Here is a 19,969-nt window from a genome sequence, read left to right on the forward strand (position 1 = left end):
ACAGAGCATGCACTCACGTCTGGACAGTGCCAGGAGCTATGTTTGACTTGGCAGAGATGTGTAAGGGATAAAAGTGGAGTCTGAATGCACATTCCCAGGTCCCCTGCTGGGGAATCCATGCCTCTGACCACCTGGGGCTCACAGCTCCTTTCTGAGGGTGTGACTAAGCTCCCTTGGTGGTCTTGAACTTGTATATCTGGGATCCTGAGTTAAAGATGGCTCCCTGACTTCAGAGGAAAATGGGATGGGCATGTCTGGCTGCTGAGGACAAGTTGTGGACACCATGTGTGGAGCAGTGGGCGCTGGGAAGGGAAACTGGGAGTCTGGAAAGTATTGACCTCGCTGTGAGCACAGCGTGCCCTCCCCACACCCACAGGACTACTGTATTCAGCCTCAACTGGGAGGTGGGTGGGGTATGCGCACCCCCGTAAGTGTTCCACATTGAGTCCTAAGTCTGCCAGTCCTTCAGTTGGGCTTCCAGGTATGCTTTTTTTTGTTTTGTTAAAATTTTTTTTAATCTTTATTTATTTTTGAGAGAGAGAGACAGAGTGCAGCAGGGGAGAAACAAAGAGAGAGGGGAGACACAGAATCCGAAGCAGGCTCCAGGCTCCGAGCTGTCAGCACAGAGCCCCATGCGGGGCTCGAACTCATGAACCATGAGATCATGACCTGAGCCGAAGTCAGACGCTTAACTGATTGAGCCACCCACATGCCCCTGTTTTTCTTTTTAAATTTTTTTAATGTTTATTTATTATTAAGAGACAGAGAGAGACAGAGCATAAGCATGGGAGGGGCAGAGAGAGGGGGAGACACAGAATCCGAAGCAGGCTCCAGGCTCCGAGCAGTCAGCACAGAGCCCAATGCAGGGCTCGAAACCACAAACCACGAGATCATGACCTGAGCTGAAGTCAGACACTCAACTGATTGAGCCACCCAGGTGCCTCCCAGATATGTTTCTAAAACACTAACTACAGGTCACATCTAATTGAAAGGATATTTACACTGCCCAGGACACAAAAAGAAATGCCTGGGTATAGGATGGCAGTGGGCAGAGAAATCCTATCAAGAGCAAGACAAGGGTGCCTACAGCCTAAATTATGAAACCTCTATTTTGAGTTAACTCCTTGGGCTGCTGTTAACTGGACTTAGGCTTATCCTTGTTTGCATAGCCATATTAACTCCATCTACCCCTGTGCTGTACAGTATGGTGGCCTCCAGCCAAGCACACTGATAGAGCATTGGAAATGCAGCCTGGGCACCTGGGTGGTTCAGTTGGTTAAGCATCCAACTCTTGATTTCGGTTCAGGTCATGATCTCACAGTCTATGAGTTCGAGCCCTACATCGGGCTCTGTACTGATGGCACAGAGCCTGCTTGGGATTCTCTCTCTCTCTTCCTCTCTCTCCATCCCTTACCCTCTCTCTCTTTCTCAAAATAAATATAAATATACTTAAAAAAAAAAAAGGGAAACACAACTGGTCTAACTGGCATGTGTTGTCAGCATCAACCATGCACTGATCTCAAGAAAAAGACTGATTTCAAGAAAATAAGATGAAGTACTTATTAATAATGTTTTATACTGACTACATATTCAAGCGATGCTCTATTTATATATTGAGTTAAATAAAATATCTTATTAAAGTTCATCTCTCTTGTTACAGGTTGAATTGTATGTCTCCCAAAGATGTGTTAGAGTCCTAACCACAGAATGTTATCTTATTTGGAAATAGGGTTGCAGATGTAATCAACTCAAATGAGGTCTTCCTGGAGAAGTGAGGTGATTGATGTCCTTCTAAGAAGAGAAGAGACACAGTGATATGTCTACAAGCCAAGGAACACCAGGAATTGTCAGCAAACAAGAGGCAAGAAGCCTCCTCTACAGGTATTGGAGGGAGTACGACCCTGCCCACACCTTGATTTTGGACTTCCTACCCCCAGAACTGTGGGACAGTAAGCTTCTGTTGTTCTAAGCTGTCTAGTTTCTGGTACTTTGTTACAGCATCTGTAGAAAACGAATGCATCTCTTTTTATTTATTTTCATGTGTCGACTAAACTCTTGTGAAGGGGACATACTACTGTTTCCATTTTCCAGATGAGAAAATGGAGGCCCAGGGAGGCCAAACAGCACAGGCAAAGTTGCCAGAGCTACTAAACAACAGACAAAGACTTCAGACCCCCGTCTTCAGACCTCAGTGCTCTTTCCATTGCTGACCAGAGATACTCATCGGTTCACCCTGCACTGTTTATTGAGCACCTACGATTTGCCAGACACCATTCTAGGCACTCGAGATAGATTAAGGAACAAAGCAAAGAGCCTTGTCTCCTTGTGCTTACGCAGTAGCAGGGAGAGACAGACATTAAATAATAAACATAATGAATATGGAAACTATCGTATCAGAGGTAAATGCTATGAGGAAGTAACTAGGACAGGGTAAGGGAGCTGGCGGGGGGGGGGGGCGGGAGCAGGGTGGCGGCCAGTGTGCAGTATTAGAGGGTCAGGTGGGGCCTCCTGAAAAGGCAAGATTTCAGCAAAGACATGAAGGAGCTTAGGAACTAAACCATGCTGATCTCTGTGGGAAGCGTGTCCCAGGCATATGGGACAGCTGGTGCAAAATGACTGTGTGCAGACTTGAGACACAATCAAGGGGAAATGACGCACCTGCCAGGTGGGTTCTTGGTGCTTCTGCTGCTCATTTTGAATGTTTTCTTCTCACCTCTTCATGAGCCTTGACCAGCCTTGACCACAAGGCCCCTGTAGGAGAAGAGCCTTAGAAGGCTCACCCAGGGTTGCCCTGCAAAGGTGGACAATGCAGCCACAGGAAAGCCTGGTGCACAAGGACGTCAGATGTCCACCCACCAAGGACAGTCCGGGGCGGCTGGTCCGCACAGATTCTGGGAGTCCAGGGTGGACAAGTAGAAGACCATCCCCTGCTGAATGGGGTTACACAGGCTGCTGTCCCAGAGTCTGCAGGAGGGCCTGGGCCGGGGACAGGAGCCAGAGAGAACATTTTACTTGCCCAGAATGTGCCACTTGCACTTTACTCACCTACAGATATAATGCCACCTGTGTCACTATCAGCGGTGGGGTAATATCGGTGAAGATTATTTGTTTAAGGCAGTCTAGCCCCAAGTGTGTGAAGAGTGGTGTGGGGAGTGTTTTTGGAAGGTGTCCCAAGAAGAAGAGTCTGAGATAAAGTTAAATATCCCTTCTCTGAGAACAGGGTGTGACTCTGATAGCCCCTGGGCTTTGGAGGGGACAGTACTCTTGGATGTTTGATTGTACGGTTTCACTATTAATTATTTATTCCAGTAAGAACACCAGCACTCTTACGAGACACCCTTGTGGCATATCAACCATGCTTCCCTGGCCAAGGCAAATAACAGAAAGCCAGAAAGCCCAGTGTCCCCACAGGCATCATCAGAGTGGTGGCATGTCGGCCACGTGAAAGAATGGTGATTCCTAGGGCTCCGGCCGTCCTGGCCAGAAGGGGCAGGGCCAAGAAGCAGTTTCATTTCTTGGCAGAGAAGGCAAGAACAGACTCTCCTCCCACCCCATGGCCCACACCCTCCATGCTATCTGTCCTCCTCCACTCAGTCCAGTATTGCTCCACAGGGTGGTGGCTCTGGAGGAGAGCCCCCCTCTTGACTGGGATAGAGGAGAAAGAACTAAGCAAGATGGTGGCCCTGGGGTCAAGAGCCAGCATCCTTGCCCTCTCCGCATTCCCTACGAGGGGGTCTCTCTGGCATCCATTTTAATACAATCCCCATTTTGCAGATAGGGAAATAGACCCATCCAGAGGGGGCCAGATTCTGCCCAAGACTGTGCCAAGGTCAAGACAGAGCTGACTTCTAAGCCCATGCCCCCATCCTGGCCCATATCCTCTCTCTCGCTGAGGTCCACCTCTTTGGAAAAACAGAAAACAACTTCCAGAAAAATAAAACTCACGGAGGCTTCAAGACTTGAGAGAAGCCAGAGAACAGACAGGTTTGTTTATAAGCGTCTCAACCAGGGGTCTTCAAACTGCATTCCGAGGAGCCCCTGGACTCCTTGTAGGGGCTTCTGGTGCTGTGACACGGGTGTGGCTCCCCACCCCACCCCCACCGTCTGCACTGTGCCAGAAGATCTCTGTTCTCATCTGCTCCATACTTTGAGTTCCCACGTTGGACTTCATTTAAGGAGTTCCTTATCTGAAAAACAGGCTTGGAATAGAAAAACAACTGCAGTGCCGTCAGTCAATATGGCTCGGCGTCACAAAGCCATGGACTACTGATACATTCACCACCATGGATGTATCTCAAGGGCATTACACTGGATGAAAGAAGCCACATTCAAAAGGTTACGCACTCTACGATTCCACTTACATGACATTCTAAAGAAGGTAAAAGGGCTGGGACAGAAAACAGATCAGTGATTGCTAGGAGCTGGGGAAGGCAAGATTGACTGGAAAAGGTCACAGGGATCTTGGGTTCACGGGAACATTCCGTATCCCGATAGCAGTGATGGCTGCTCATTATATGCATTTGTCGGAAGTCACAACTTGTTTGCTAAAAAGGGTGAACAATGGGGCGCCTGGGTGGCGCAGTCGGTTGGGCGTCCGACTTCAGCCAGGTCACGATCTCACAGTCCGTGAGTTCGAGCCCCGCGTCAGGCTCTGGGCTGATGGCTCAGAGCCTGGAGCCTGTTTCCGATTCTGTGTCTCCCTCTCTCTCTGCCCCTCCCCCGTTCATGCTCTGTGTCTCTCTGTCCCAAAAAATAAATAAACGTTGGAAAAAAAAAAAAAGGTGAACATTATTGTACGTAAACAATACCTCAATAAACCTGACTTGAACAAAAATTAGTAGGGGCGCCTGGGGGGCTCGGTTGGTTAAGCGTCCAACTCTTAGTTTCTGCTCAGGTCATGATCTCACGGTTTGTGAGTTCGAGCCCTGCATCAGGCTCTGCACTGACAGTGTGGAGCCTGCTTGGGATTCTCTGTCTCCCCTCTGCCGATCACTCGCTAGCTCTCTCAAAAAAATAAATAAATAAACTTTAAAAAGTGGCTTTAGAAACAATTGGAGATCCCTGCCCTAGAAAGCTTTCATTCTAATGTCTTCATGAACAATTTAAAAATGAAGGAAAAAGTAACAGCCTCTGAGTCTGAAGGATAAGAAAGGGGATGACCCCCCCACTGAGGGCCTTCTGCATGTAAGATAATCTGCTAGTTGTTTCAGTTCACCTATTAAAAGTCATATATATATATATATATATATATATATGATTCATCATATATATATAATTCATAAAATTCATATATATATATATACACACACATATATATACACATATAATTCTATGGAGAAGCTGAAACAACAGGCTAATTGCAGCAGATTGCATTTTCCAGACAGCAAGAGATCATGTAAAAAAAAAAAAAAATTACAATAAAATAGTAAAACACTGTGTTTTAAGCTACTTGGTTTGGGAGGTGATTTGCTGTGCAGCAGTAGATAATTGGAACACTAGGTAATAAGCCCAAGGCGTCTCCACAGCCATCGCTCGCTCCCTGAATCCCAGATCGGTTGCCTCTCTGTTCTGCTTTGTTCCTAAATAAGGCATTGTGGGTCCAAGCCTCCAGACACAGCCCCAGAGAGAAGCTCTGAACACACCACTTTCTAGAGCATCAGGATCCAGCCTCTGTCTGAAAGCCATGTGCCAACATGGTGCCTGGCACACAGTAGGTGCTCAATAAATATCTGGCAAACAAAGGAAGAGGCTCCAGGCCCATTCTAATAGCTACCGTAACAGTGAACAAGACACAGTTCCTGCCCACATACAGACTGCTCTTTAGGTAGGAGACAACAATAATAAGATGATTTTAGACACTAACTGGAGTGAAGAAAATGAGCAGGGCCATGTGACAGGGAGGGAACTGGCTGTGATATGGAGGTCAAGCAAGCCCTCTCTAAGTGGATGGCCTTCGAAACCTGAAGGATAAAAAGGATGCCATCTCTGGGCAAGTGAAAAGCTGTATTCTGGCAGAGGGAACAGCCAAATGAAATAGCTACAAAAGACATATACACACACAGACAATTCTAAAACCAGAAAAGGAAGACTCACGTTGATGGAAGCCTCACTTCTGCTGGAGAAGAGTCACTAAAACAAAGAAACGACAGTATGGAACAAAGGGAAAGGCATCGGTTAGGACGTGAGAACTAGCTTTCTCACGAATTCCCCTCATGACCTTGAGGGGGTCTTTGTCTCTCTCTGGGCCTCTGTTTTGCTTGCTCTGAAACAAGGAGTGCACGAGCGTCGGCAGTAGGCTGGAGCCAGCTCCTGCCAGCTTGTGAGAGTAGACTGCGCGCGTCTCTGCCTACTTCCACACTCAGTGATGTCACTCAGGTAGGCTGCAATCGGCCATGGAGGGACTTTCCACACCATGGAAGTTGGCAAACGCTGCAGATGGGACTGTTTGCCATTGTTTTGAGAGCTGGTTGTTCAACACGTACTAGCACACCGCTGGATTAAATAAATGCTTCTCAAGCCTTTGGTTAAAGTCTCCTATTGTCATTTTTAAATTCACAATTTTACATTCTATCCCCAGATGTATGTGTGCTTGTTTCTTCACATACTTGAAAATATAAACTTTCATTTTCCTAACTTCAGAAAGATGCATGATGGTAATCCTGTGGATTTTTTACATCACACACACACACACACACATACACACACACTCACACGTGTTCCTCCCTGGCTAAGTGCTGCCCTGTGGTCAAGGTTGGAATTATTCAATCCCTCCAAGGGCAAGGCCTTCCCCTCATCATGGCTCTTTTCCTCCCTTTTCTCTTTTTTCTTCCAAACCCAAGACCTTCCCTGACTTGGTTTTGAACTTGGGCACTGGGGAGGAGAAAGCAAGCCCTGGTAGCCCATTCACAAGTGCATTTGTGCCCTGGGGCTCACCACAGAAGCTGGCCCGTGTCTGCTCTTGACTCTGGGCCCAGGCCTGGCCAAGCACACATTCCCCACCCTTTTGTGACACTGCAGCTGTGTGACTCCTTGCTGGTGGCCCTAAAAATGCTGCCAGCATCCATGGGTTATTTCCCTGCAGACAAAAAGGAATGAGAACTTCCTGTTCCTCCTCCTCCTCCTCCTCCTCCTCCTCCTCCTCCTCCTCCTTCTCCTGCTTCGGAAGTGTGTGGGTTCATCACACTGGAGCTAGGTCTGGGAGATCTGTTTTCTGCGTCTCAGACTTGAGGCTGCCGCAGGCTTCCTGGCTGACCTTGGACAGATGGTTATGTTTTGTCTGTGCCTATTTTTCCGCCATCAGCTTGCCGCTTACCTCATTGCTGGGGATGGCTGGGTAGATGTCTGAGGCAGCCTCGAAAAAAGCAGACAATAGTTCCAAACACAGAGCTGGTACATGGACTACAGTTCCATGCCATTGAAACAGGGGCAGAGACACTGTTTCCACAGGTGACAGACCCTGGGGTGCTAGAGAATACATCATGGAAAATTCCAGAAAAAAAATGTATACAAAGCAATGTCATCCCCCAAAGGAGGCTAGAGAACTCTTGGAGGGGAGAAAGCAGAGTGTGATGGGAACTGGGTGGGAGTGGGGGGAAGGGGACAGCTGAATATTGAAGGGAACCTCTCCTCACTCTTCTCTAAACGTCTCAAAGCAGCACTCACTGTCTTTGCCTCCTCAGCCCCCAGGACTGCCTTTTCCACCATGCCACCAAATTGGCACCAAGGATGTCAGTGGCTCTTCATTGCTAACCCAATGACCAGTCTTCATAACCAATATCACCACCCACTTTGTCCCATTTGGAACAATTCTGCACTCTCTTTCTTAAAACTCTCTACTCTCCTGTCTTATCAGTCTCACTCAAAGTGGAACCCAAGACAAGGATACAATGAGGTAGTTTATTTGGGAGGTGGTCCCAGGAGGCAGGAGTGAAATGTGGGGAAAGTGGGACAAGGAAAGAGCATATGTTTTAGGCTCTTGCTGTGAGCACCTGGAACTTCATCCTTCCTGGGTCCTTTGAGGAACTGTGTAGGATGCTCCTTAGAATTGCTTCCGCCAAGGATGAAACGCAGGAACATTTAGCTGGACTCTTGGAGCCTACTGGTTAAGGGTCATTCATCAAGGGCATTAAATCCCTGAGGGAAGAAAGCAGAGAGCCATGGTGGGTGCTGGAGGTGGGGAGCCATCTGCATGCACAGGAACTGTCCCTGCTGTAGCCCCAGTCAATGATGGACTGAGAGATGACTTTGAGGGTACCATATGTCTCCTAGACTTGGCCTCCATGGCTGCTCACTCCTGTGATTCTCCTCTTGCCCTGTTACCACACCCTCTCCGTCTGTTTCCAGAATCCTCTTCATTCTGTCCCACCCCTCACAGGCTCCTCAACCAACTGCATTCCTTTGCAGACACCTGCCCTCTTGCCAGTCCCTTCCTCATCCAATGCCTTCAGCTTATCTCCATCAATGCACTAAGCACACTTTTCTGTTTCTAATTTCATCCTCTTCCAAGCAACTTCTTAAAGGCAAGAATAGGACTTCTTGTGGCCTGTTGCCCAATGCACAGTGTTGGGCACATAGGAGGTGCTCAAAAGAATGTAGCTCCTCTCCTCTTCCCCATACTAATGGCAATGTTATGGAATCATGTTATGATTCCATATTAATGGCATTGTTATGGAAGGTCCCAATCCTTAAGATCTAACATAAAGGTTGCTTGCTAGTTTCTATTTTCTTTACTTTCTGGAGGAAGCAGGGCCCCAGGATGGTGGGAGTTGCCAACCTCATAGGTGGGTTGCCTCTCTGGTATGCTACCTTGAAAGTCGCCTGCTCCAGAACTTCTCCATCCATCATGTCCCCTACCTGTTTCACAAGGCTCGGTGAACTTAACAATTCTATGTGCATTCCAAGAAATATGGGGCTTATTATAAACAAATGAAGGTTGGAGACTCCAATTAACCAGTAGATGAGCAGCCACTCCATGCACAGGACGGTGCAAGGCACTGAGTTGCAAGAAGAAGAAAATGGATGAGGAAGAAGAAGGGAAGAAGCAGAGGACACCTCTGTCTTTAAGGAGTTTATAATCTAGGTGGTGGAGGCAAGACTGAGAACACAGATTCCCCTGCTGAGAAATGTTCATGTTTCCACAATCAATTGGAAAAGAGCAGGTTGTTTAGTAAATGGTGCTGATGAAACAGATGAAGAAAAATGAAATTGGATCCCCACCTATCACTTCACACAAAGGTGAACTCTAGCTGGGGTTAAAGACCTAAAATAACATGCTAACTGTCAAGTTAAAAGAAGACATGGTAGAAGAACACCTTTATGGCCCAAAGATAGAAAAGGACTTGTTAAACACACCTTTAAATGCACAAATGATAAGGTAAAATATTGGTGAATTGATTTTATCAAAACCAAGGATCTCTACTCCACAAAGTTCACAGGCAGATAACACAATGAGGGAAAATATTTGCAATGTCTAAAACTGACAAAGTAATATTTGAAATATTTGCATACCTGGGACATCTGGGTGGCTCAGTCAGTTAAGCATTCAACTCTTGATTTTAGCTCAGGTAATGATCCCAGGGTGTGGGATCAAGACCCGAGTAGGGCTCTGCACTGAGCATAGAGCTTGCTTGAGATTCTCTCTTTTTCCCTCTGCCTCTCCCCACTTACACTTGTTCTCTCTCTCTCTCTCTCTCTAAAATAAAATTTAAACAATAAAATTAAAAAATAAATTATTTTCATACCTTTTGCAAATCAATGAGAAAAAAAACAGCAAACCCAACCAAAATATGGGTAAAGGGCATGAACAAGCAATCAACATAAGAGGAAACCTACAAAAGCTAACAACTATTTAAAGAACTACTTAAAGTAGTTAGTAATCACAGAAATTGTAAAATCAAAACAACAATGAGATAATGATTTGGAACACTAGGACCTTCCACCCTATCGGTGCACATGAATGTAAACTGGCATGGCCAACACACTTCTTACTCTAAAAAGGAGTCACTCATCCTGTGAACCAGATATTCTGTCCCTGAGTCAATCCCCAGATTTGCTCTTACAAACCTATAATAGGCCAAGGATAGAGCAGTGGATCATGTTGGTGGTGGTGATGGCAGGAGCCAGAAGCAAGGTGAATGTCCTTCACTTGGAGTGGAGAAATTATGCAGACCACGTGTAGCTGGGAAGCCCAGCCAACAGTTTGAAGTAACAAAACAGGTATCACATATTGGCATGGCAGGGGCTTTATACCAGTGCTGAGTGAAAGGGGGCGGAAAAAAGCAGAATGAGATCCATGATATGACAGCATTCATATAAATTTAAATGCTGGCACCCAAAATAACAAAACATATTTTCAAGAACACATACAAGCCAAAGGAATAGACAGAAGGGTGATAGTCCAGTTACTATGGCCCTGTGACAGATTATCCCAAAACTTAGTGACTTAAAGCAACCATTCTATAGTAGTGCATGGGTTCCTTATGTCAGGACCTTGGGCAGGGTTGTCAGGAGATGCTTCTGCTCCACACGGCATTGACTGGGGTCACTAGGTGGTATCTGTGGGAGTCTGGGCTGGTCTGCAGGGCTCAAGGAGCTTGCTGACATGTCTGGCATTTTGGCAGGGGTTCAGCTGGGGCTGTCAGCCAGATCACCTCCAGGAATCAGCATTGGCACTAGGATGATGGTGTCAGGGTAGCTGGAGTTCTTACATGGAGGCTCAGAGTGCCAGGAAGCAAGGAGGAGGCTGCGTGGAAGTCACACAGCATCACTTCTACCACACTCCACTGGTGGAAGCAGTCACAAGCCCACTCAGATGCAAGAAAAGGGACATAGACTCTGCTTATTGGGAGAGCTTTCAAAGAATTTCTGCTCATTAAAAAACCTCCTCTGTTGCCTGTGGTAGGGAGGAATATAGGAGCAGAGAATGAGGCTAAAATAAAATAAATGAATAAGAAATTCTATGTGGAATGGTGGCTCCATTCAACATGTCCTACTCAAGAGCCTATGTGTGTGACCTTATTTGGAACAAGGATCTTTACAGAGGAAATTAACTTAGGGATCCTAAGATGGGATCATCCTGGATTAACTGGATGGGCCCTAACTCGAGTGCAGGTGACCTTATAAGAGGGAGGCAACAGGAGATTAGGTGACAGGAAAGGAGGACACACAGTGGGGGAGACTATGTGAGGAAGAGGCAGAGATGGAACTCTGTACCACCAGCCACGGCATGCTTGGAGCTGCCCAAGCCTGGAAAGAGCAAGGACAGATTCTCCCGGGAGCACAGCACTGGCAACGCCTTGATTTTGGACTTCCTGCTGGAAGATCTGGGAGATGACATATTTCTGTTGTTTTGAGTCACCAGTTTGTGGTAATTGGTCACAACAGCTCCAGGAAATGAATGCATACTGTGACATAAAAATGTAACAGGATTTTTTAAAAGGGCCTCTTCCCATCTTCATTTTTACTGAGGCCCAAAGGCCAGGAATGAGGAAATGGAAGGAAGATTCCAGCAGGCCAAAGGAAACCCGGGCCAGATTCGTAAAGGAGGTGCTTGGAAACCAGGCGTGGGACTCTTCGTCTCCCAGCCACCTCAAGGTGTCAGAGGGTTGAATCCAAAGTGACCAGAGAGTTCTCTGAGGAAAGTGGTCAACGAGTGTGAGGCCCACTCTCTGGGGAACAGGCGGGAATGCTGCCGTCTCACCTCAAAACTGGAGCAAAGGGAATCAGGGAGACCTTGCAGTTTAGGGGCCTAGGAACGTGAAGTCTAGAGACTGTGGCCATCAGCCTGAGCAGGGAGGTGAGGGTGGGGTGGCTGCGCTGGAGCCAGCCAGGCCCCTGTGGATGGAAGTGACAGGGCAAGGGCGCCTGCAGGCTTGTCGAGTATCAGATGAGTGTGAGAGAGGGTGGCACTGAAAAGAACATTTCAAGTCCTATTGGGACGTGGCCCTTCCCTGACCCTCACCATTCCCCCTCAACTTGCTCCAAGGAAGAACCAATGGCCAAGTGAATGTCAAGGAGAAGTAGGAGCCCAGGTCAGAGAAATAGCAAGAGGGCTGGTCCCACTTGCCCACTGCAAGTGGAGCGAACCTGAGCTGGGCAGGACTGTCACATCGGAGCTTGGGTGATTACACTGAACTGTGCATATCAGGTATTAATGTGTCAAGTCTTGTATTTGAAAAAGGGTCTGAGGACATTTTAACTTTATTTATTTATTTAGAGGGGCGAAGGGCAGAGAGAAGGAGAGAAAGAGAGAATCCCAAGCAGGCTCCACACCTGCAGCACAGAGCCTGATGTGGGGCTCGAACCCACAAACTGTGAGACCATGACCTGAGCCAAAACCAAGAGTTGGCCACTTAATCAACTGAGCCACCCAGGTGTCCTGGGTCTGAGGACCTTTTATGACCTAAGACTGAGCAGAGGAGCAGTGACAGAGGTTCCTTCCTGGGGTCAAGGAAGAATTGGCCTGATGGGAGTGTGTGGGATGGGTCCAAGGTGACAAGAGCACTGTTGGGATCACACTGGTTCCAGTTATGGGGACAGAGATATTGACAGCTACCGCTTGTCACACCATGACTTGCTGAGTCAGCACGATGCTAGGGTACCATCATCTACCTGTGTACTCTCTTTTAAAAATATTTTTATTTTTTAAACTGAAGTGAAATTCACATAACATAAAATTAACCATTTTAGGGGTGCCTGGGTGGCTCAGTCAGTTAGGTGTCGGACTCTTGATTTCAGCTCACGGTTCATGGGTTCAAGCCCCGCATCAGGCTCTGCACTGACAGTGTGGAACTGACTTGGGATTCTCTGTCTCCTTCTCTCCTTCTCTCTCAAAAATAGGTAAATAAACATTTTTTAAAAATCAACCATTTTTTAACTGTGAACAATTCAGCAACATTTAGTACACTCACAATGTTACACAACCAGCACCTCTGTCTGGTTCTGAAACATTTTCATACCCCCAGAAAGGATGCCCATCCCCACTAAGCAGTTGTTCCCCATTTCCCATCTCTCCCAGCCCCTGGCAACCGCTGGTCTGCATTCTGTCTCTATGGATTTACCTATTCTGGATATTTTGTATAAACAGAGTCATACAACATGTGACCTTCTATGCCTGGCTTCTTTCACTTACCATAATGTTTCTAAGGTTCATCCAGGCTGTGGCATGTATCCGTACTTCATTATTTTTGTGATTGAATAATATTCTACTGTTAGATAGATCACAGTTTACTGTTAGATAGATCACAGTTTACTTATCCACTGGTAGACATTTGGGCAGTTTCCACTTTTTGGCGATTGAAAATAGAGCTGCCATGAACGTGTGTGTACATGTATCTGTTGGAGAAACAGTTTTTGATTCTTTTGGATATACACCTACGAGTGGAATCACTGGGTTAAATTCTACATTTAACTTCTGGAGGACTATTGAACTCTTTCCACTGAGGCTGAACTACTTTGCATTCCCACCAGCAATGTCTGAGGGCTACAATTTCTCCACATTCTTGCCAACACATGTCATTTTGTTGTTTTCTTTTTTTTTTTTTATTATAGCCACTTTAGTAGGTATGAAGTGGTATCTCATTGTGGTTTGGATTTGCATTTCCCTGATGACTAATAATGCTGAGCATCTTTTTATGTGTTTATTGACCATCTATATGTCTTTCTTGGAGAAATGTCCATTCGAGTCCTTTGCCCAAGTCCTTTCTTTAATGGTGTCTTTTTGTTGAGTTGTAGGAGTTTTTAATACATTCTGGATACTAGGTCCTTACCAGATATATGATTTGCAAACATTTTCTCCCATTCTGCAGGCTGTCTTTTCATTTTCTTGATAATGTCCTTTGATGCACAAAAGTTTTTAATTTTGATAAAAGTCAATTTATCTAGTCTCACTTTTGGTGTTGTATCTAAGAACCTGTTGCCAAATCCGAGGTCATAAAGGTCTACCTCTGTGTTTTCTTCTGTCTTGTGGTTGGTCCATTTGAGTCAGTTTTGTCAATATGGTGTGAGGTAGGGATCCAACTTCATTCTTTTGCATGTCAATACACAGTTGTCTAGAACCTCTGTTTGACTCCTCATATTAATCCCATAAGAGAAGCAGTGTTATCAATTCCATTTTACAGATGGGGAAACTGAGGTTTCAAGAGGTGAAAAGTGGCCCAAAACCACACAGATAGCAAATGGCAGGACTGTGATTTGATCTGAGAACTAGTGCACATCGTGGCCAATGCCTCCCGTGCCTGGGCCACCTCCCCTCAGTCCCTCTGATTTCAGAGTGGCTGTGATGGACAGTCCACGCATGTTGCCAGCATCATATCTCAATTGTGCTGGAGTGCTTCTCCACTTTGCCATCTTAGGGCTTTTTCTGAAACCCTGAGAGGCAACGAGGTTCACACACGGGCACGACTCTAGGAGGTAACACTCTTCCGGGGGTTTAGTTGAAATGAATTCCAAAGGGTTACTCAGTGGATTGATACTGAGTGCATGCTTCACAGAGATACCCAGTGAAGCACACTGCACCCCTACCTTCTAGGATCACCACGAGAGAAACAACCTGCACCAGTCCTTGCTCAGCTCTGCTCTTGAGAAGCCCAGCCAAGACACCCATCAGAGTTCTTAGCAGGGGACTTCCTGCCCCCACCAACTTCCCTCCCTTCAGGCACTGCAAGCCCAGACCCAGGCCCACATGGTCCGGACCAGGTCACAGCACCTGCTGACCCAATATCCAACCTGGAGGCAAGGAGGGGTGGATGTTATCGCTGCTCTGAGCGCATCGACAAGAGAGACAGTGAGTCGCCTGTGTTCATATTGATGCTGCTGAAACCCAGACAAGAAGTCTGCCTCAAGGCACTTCTTTTTCCAAGAATACATGGGCAGTGGAGCCTCCCCACAGAAACATAGCTATCCAGCAGCCAAGTCTTTCTCCACTCCCGGGGCGGACCTCACCTGTATAGACAATGTCCCTGCAGGAGGAACTGGGGAAAAGGCAAGTGCCACGGGGCCTGTACTATTTTGCTCCAGAGTTTTACTTACTCTCATTTGTAACTTATAGGTGCAGATGAACTTTCCTAATAGAGGGACTTGAACCAAGAGACTACCCTGAACTCAGCTCCAGAAACCAGAAGAGTCCCAACAGCCTGGAGATGTGAATGGCCACAGCCTCAAATCCCCTGCAGGCTCTGATGCCTGCCTCCCTCTCTGCCAGGGGCTCCCCTGCCTTCCTCTCCCGCCACCCAGCATACCGACAAAATCCTGCCCCATCTCCTATCTCAGACTTCACCACTGTTTGAAGGCTGTCATTTTCCAGCCCTCCCCCACCCCCACCCCCAACCCACAAGCTGCTGGGACAGTGTGATTGTGGGCTAGGAATCAGAGAGCCACATCCAGCTTCATGGTCTGGGGTTGTCCAGATATTTAATGGACCCATTGCTACCCGCCAGGGTCAGATGGCAGAGGGGGTCAGGATGGGAGGGCTTGACTTCACAAAAGCATCCACTTCCCCAATATTGAATGGCTTCTTTTATTTTTATTTTTATTTTTTCTCAAATGTATTCATTTTTAGAGAGAGAGAGACAGGCAGAGAGAGAGGGGAAGACAGAGGATCTGAAGCAGGGTCTGTGCTGACAACAGATGACAGCCCTGATGTGGGGCTCAAACTCACGAACCGCAAGATCATGACCTGAGCCAAAGTTGGAAGCTTAACCGACCAAGCCACTCAGGCACCCCTGAATGGCTTATTTTAACAACCTGTCTTGGATCTTGCCTTTTCCCCCAGGTCTTGTTTTTTCACCTTCCCTGACCCCTTCCCCCCCTCCACACTTATGGGAATACACACGCAGAACTGCAAGCCCTTGTTTACTTGCTGTAACCCTGTAAGACACCAGCTCTACAGTCTTGGGGATCACCTAACATTGTGCAGTGTGTGTTGCTGGGGCACAGTGAATGTTGAATGAATTGCATGTACACCACACATGTATGAACACGTGCGCGCGCGCACACACACACACACACACACACAGCAGTCCTCAGTCTTGGCTGCACATTGGAATCATCTGAGAAACTTGAAAAGGTACTGAAGTCAGGTTCCCCCACCCCACCTCCACCCCGAGAGATCCTGATTGGTCTGGGATCAGGATTGTTTTAACAATTCCAAAGGTGACTGCCACGGGTGTGCCACAGTGGCTCCCAGGGCATCAGCACCACCTACCCTAGAAGACTTGCTAGAGCAGATTTCTGGGCCAGAGTTTCCCATTCAGCAGGTCTGCCATGAGGCCCTAGGATCTGCATGGCTCGCGGGGTGCAGGAGACTCTCAAGGGACAGGGTCCACATCTTCCCAGGGCAGAGAGTTGGTAACAGGACTGCAGGGGATGAGGAGAGGGACAGTACTGGGGACAGGCAGGAGAAGGAGGTGCCTGAGGTGAAGCCTGAAAGGAACTGGCAGAAGGGAGAGTTGGAAGGGGGTGGGTGGGTCCGAAAGTGCAGACCCCATGGAATTTGAGCAGCCAGAGGTGAAGAGAAGGTGTGGACTTTGCTGAGATGAGGCAGGAGACCGAGCTGAGGTCCACTTTGCCTTGTTCTCTGAGTGTTCCTGAGGACTGCGCTGAGTAGGTCAGCCACACCATCTTTCCCTGGACAAGGGTGCAGCCTCCCTGCCTCCCCCTCTGCCCCACCACCATCCCTTTTCTACTTGGCAGCCACAGCGGCTGTTCAAAACTGTCAGCTAGGCCGTGTCCCTCCCCTGGCTTAAATCATCCCGAGAGTTTCCCCAACGTGCCTGGGATAAAGTTCAAATTCTCTCTCTAGTTGGCCGCGCCCTTCTAGGAGGAGATGCCAAGTGCAGAGGGTGTCAAGGACGGGGGACAATTGGCAGAGGGTCCCAGCTGCTGGGCTCTGAAGCCATGGCCACTTGCTGCATGGAGGCCACGCCTCCCACCAGCTGCCCCCAGCCAATGACCGAGCACGGGAGAGGCACTAGGGTGGCCCATTCCTGGGTGACACAGGGCTTTCTCATGAGCACTTTGGCTCCATGGCCCCCTAAAGGCCTTGCTGAAACTTCCTGAGACTGCACGGGGTCTAGGACACTCCCTTCAGACCTTCCCTCCCTGGGGGGAGGGGGGGGGGGTCAAGTTTACATAATCCCTCAAGAATTCCAGCCAACTTCTTAAGTAACTGAGGAGCTGGGTCCCCTGGTCTATAATCTTGCAAAGGAGCTAAGAAAGCAAGTCTCAGTACCCTACCTAGTACTTCTTTCTACACAGGGAGTGACCTACTGTCTCAGGGCAGCATCCCCTGTGCCAACGACCTGGGACAAGTGATTTATTAAGCGTGTGTTCCCACGATGAACTAGTAAGGTGTGAGAGGGACTGGAGGGGGAAGAGGAAGAAGCCAGGCAAAGCCGGCCCACCACGGCAGCTTGGCCGTCTTGCATGCATCCAGGCCATGGAGGCAAAGGCTTGAAGCCCAGCTAATCTGAACGTGGTGGTCAGAATAACGCCCTGCAAAGACGTCCGTCCTACTCCATAGAACCAGTGATTGTGCTAACTTCATGGTGAAAAGGACTGCAGCAGGGATTAAGTTCAGGATCTAGAGCTGGGGAGATGATCTTGGATCATCTGGGTTGGCCCAGCATAATCACAAGGGCCCTTTTAAAAGGGAGAGAGATGTGACAAGAGGCTGGGCTGGTGTGATGGCTGGCCAGGGCCACCAGCCGGGAGACACAGGCGTCTAGAAGCTGGAAAAGGCGAGCACAGTGATTCTCCCCTAGAGCCTTTGGAAGGTGTGCAGGCTGGCTACGCCTCAACGCTAGCCCAGAGAAACCTACTTCAGACTTCCGGCCTCCAGAGCTGGACGCCACAATTATGTTGTTTAAGCCCTCAAGTTTGTGATGAATTACAGCAGCAACAGGAATCGGGCACACCGGGCCCTGGCGGGACACCTTGATCATCCCCAGGCAGGCTGTCCCCACTCGCCTCGCTATCCCAGCGGAGGCTGTCCTGAGGCAGGGTTCCAACGAGGGATGGGAGCTCCTGCCCTGCCCCCCTAAAGCTGCATCTTAGAATTGGCTCCTCAGCAACGGGGTAACCCCGAGTCACCTTGTGATCATCTGGTCTCCTTCATGTGGGCGTCATCCTTTTTTGGGCGTGCGGGCCAAGGAGCTGGGGAGCTGGCACCTTTGGCTAACGCTCCCTTTCACTGTCTACGTGAGTGACAAACTGTCTGAATCTAAAAGTGGTTTGTCTGTGTTCATTAGCCTGCTCACTCAGGGCCCGGTGTTGGCCTGACCTGAACGTGCGTGGGCTTGACAGAGTCCCAGCCTCAGCCTGATCCCACAGGGAGCTGGGGCAGAAATTATACCTGGAGGCCCAGGAGCTGGGTTTTGTCCTCTGCAGCGGTCACTGGCTACAGGCTGCCCCGCAGGAAGACTGAGACGTCCAGCCACTTTGGGCTCTCAGCGGGAGCAAGAGGCCCTGTGCCAAAGGGCAGGCCCCCAGAGGCCCCAGGTGTGAGCCATTGGCAGCACAGCACCCAGAAGTTGGCAAAGGGATCCCAACAGACCAGGATGGGGAAGAAGAGAAGGGACTGTGGAGTTTGCTATACCCACCAAGAATCATGCACGACCCATCATGGCGTTCATTGCCGGGGCGATGGATTTTGACCCCACAGACCAAGCCCAGATACGGCGGTCTGTCCCCCATAGCTGTAGGAGCACCACCCAGGTCCCAGCTCCTGAGGCAGCCTTCAAGGGTGCCATTTAACACTCCTGCCAACATCCTGGCGGGCAGTGGTGGCCGTCCACAGACCAAGAAAAGGTGGTTGTTTCCCTTCAGGAAACAATACAAGGGCCCAAGCCTGCACTTTTCATGCCAAACTACTCACGGAAGCCAGTAGGCAGCTGGCCATCCCCGCGTTCTTGGAGCTCAGAGCTGCAGAAGCTGGCTTGGCCTCCAACCTGGACGCCAGGCAGGCTGCCCAGAGTGGCCCTTCAGCGACAGCACGAGGAAGGGACTCTGCCCCTCTTGTCTGGATACACCTTTACCTTTTCTCTAATCCCATCTCCCCACCTGCCTCCGTCTACCCCACCAGAAAATTCCCTTCCCTATAGCTTCCCACTGGCTTGTCTCCTTCTCTCTTGACTTAAGAATGCCAAAGTCCCACAAGCACTTAGAGTATTGCTTAGCCATACAGGACTCTACAAAGGGGAGCTTCACTCACGGAAGAAATCATTGGAGGGGGGCACCTCGGTGGCTCAGTCAGTTGAACGTCTGACTTCGGCTCAGGTCATGATCTCCTAGTTCATGAGTTCGAGCCCCACATCGGCCTCACTGATGTCAGTGCAGAGCCTGCTTCAGATCCTCTGTCCCCCTCTCTCTCTGTCCTTCCCAGCTTGTGCTCCCTCTCTCTCTCTCTCTCAAAAATAAATAAAACATTAAAAAAAGAAAGAAAATGTTGGAGGGAAGGAAAGTTTCCAATCAGAGGGTGGCAAACTTTTTCTGTAAAGGACCCGATAGTAAATATTTTAGACTTTGCAGGCCACACAGTCTCTATCACAACTACCTAATTGTGCCGTTGTAGCACAAAAGCAGCCGCAGGCAATCCAGAAACCGGTGGGTCTGGCTGTGTTCTAATAGAACTTTTATAACACAAACCAGCAATGGCCCTGATTTGGCCTGCAGGCAGTTTGCTGACCCCTGGTTTACATGTTCACAGAATCCAACAAAATAAAATTAGAAGGAACTTTAGAGACCGTCCTGTCCAGGAATGACAAATGGGTTTCAACCTACCTGCCAGATCTGATTGCTCAGTAGTGGCTTCCTGGTTTACTGCGTTGAGAAGGATTCTGAGGCCAACACCTAGCTTGGTGTCATAAGAGAACAGCACTCTATGCCACGGGCAGGGAGGGGGCAGTGGCACCAGCACCTGTGGTGCTCATATTGGCCATTCGATTCACCAAACTCCCTCATTTTCTATACAAAT

The sequence above is a fragment of the Leopardus geoffroyi genome, chromosome A3 (genome assembly GCF_018350155.1).
Source record: "Leopardus geoffroyi isolate Oge1 chromosome A3, O.geoffroyi_Oge1_pat1.0, whole genome shotgun sequence".
In the NCBI taxonomy this organism is placed as follows: Eukaryota; Metazoa; Chordata; class Mammalia; order Carnivora; family Felidae; genus Leopardus; species Leopardus geoffroyi.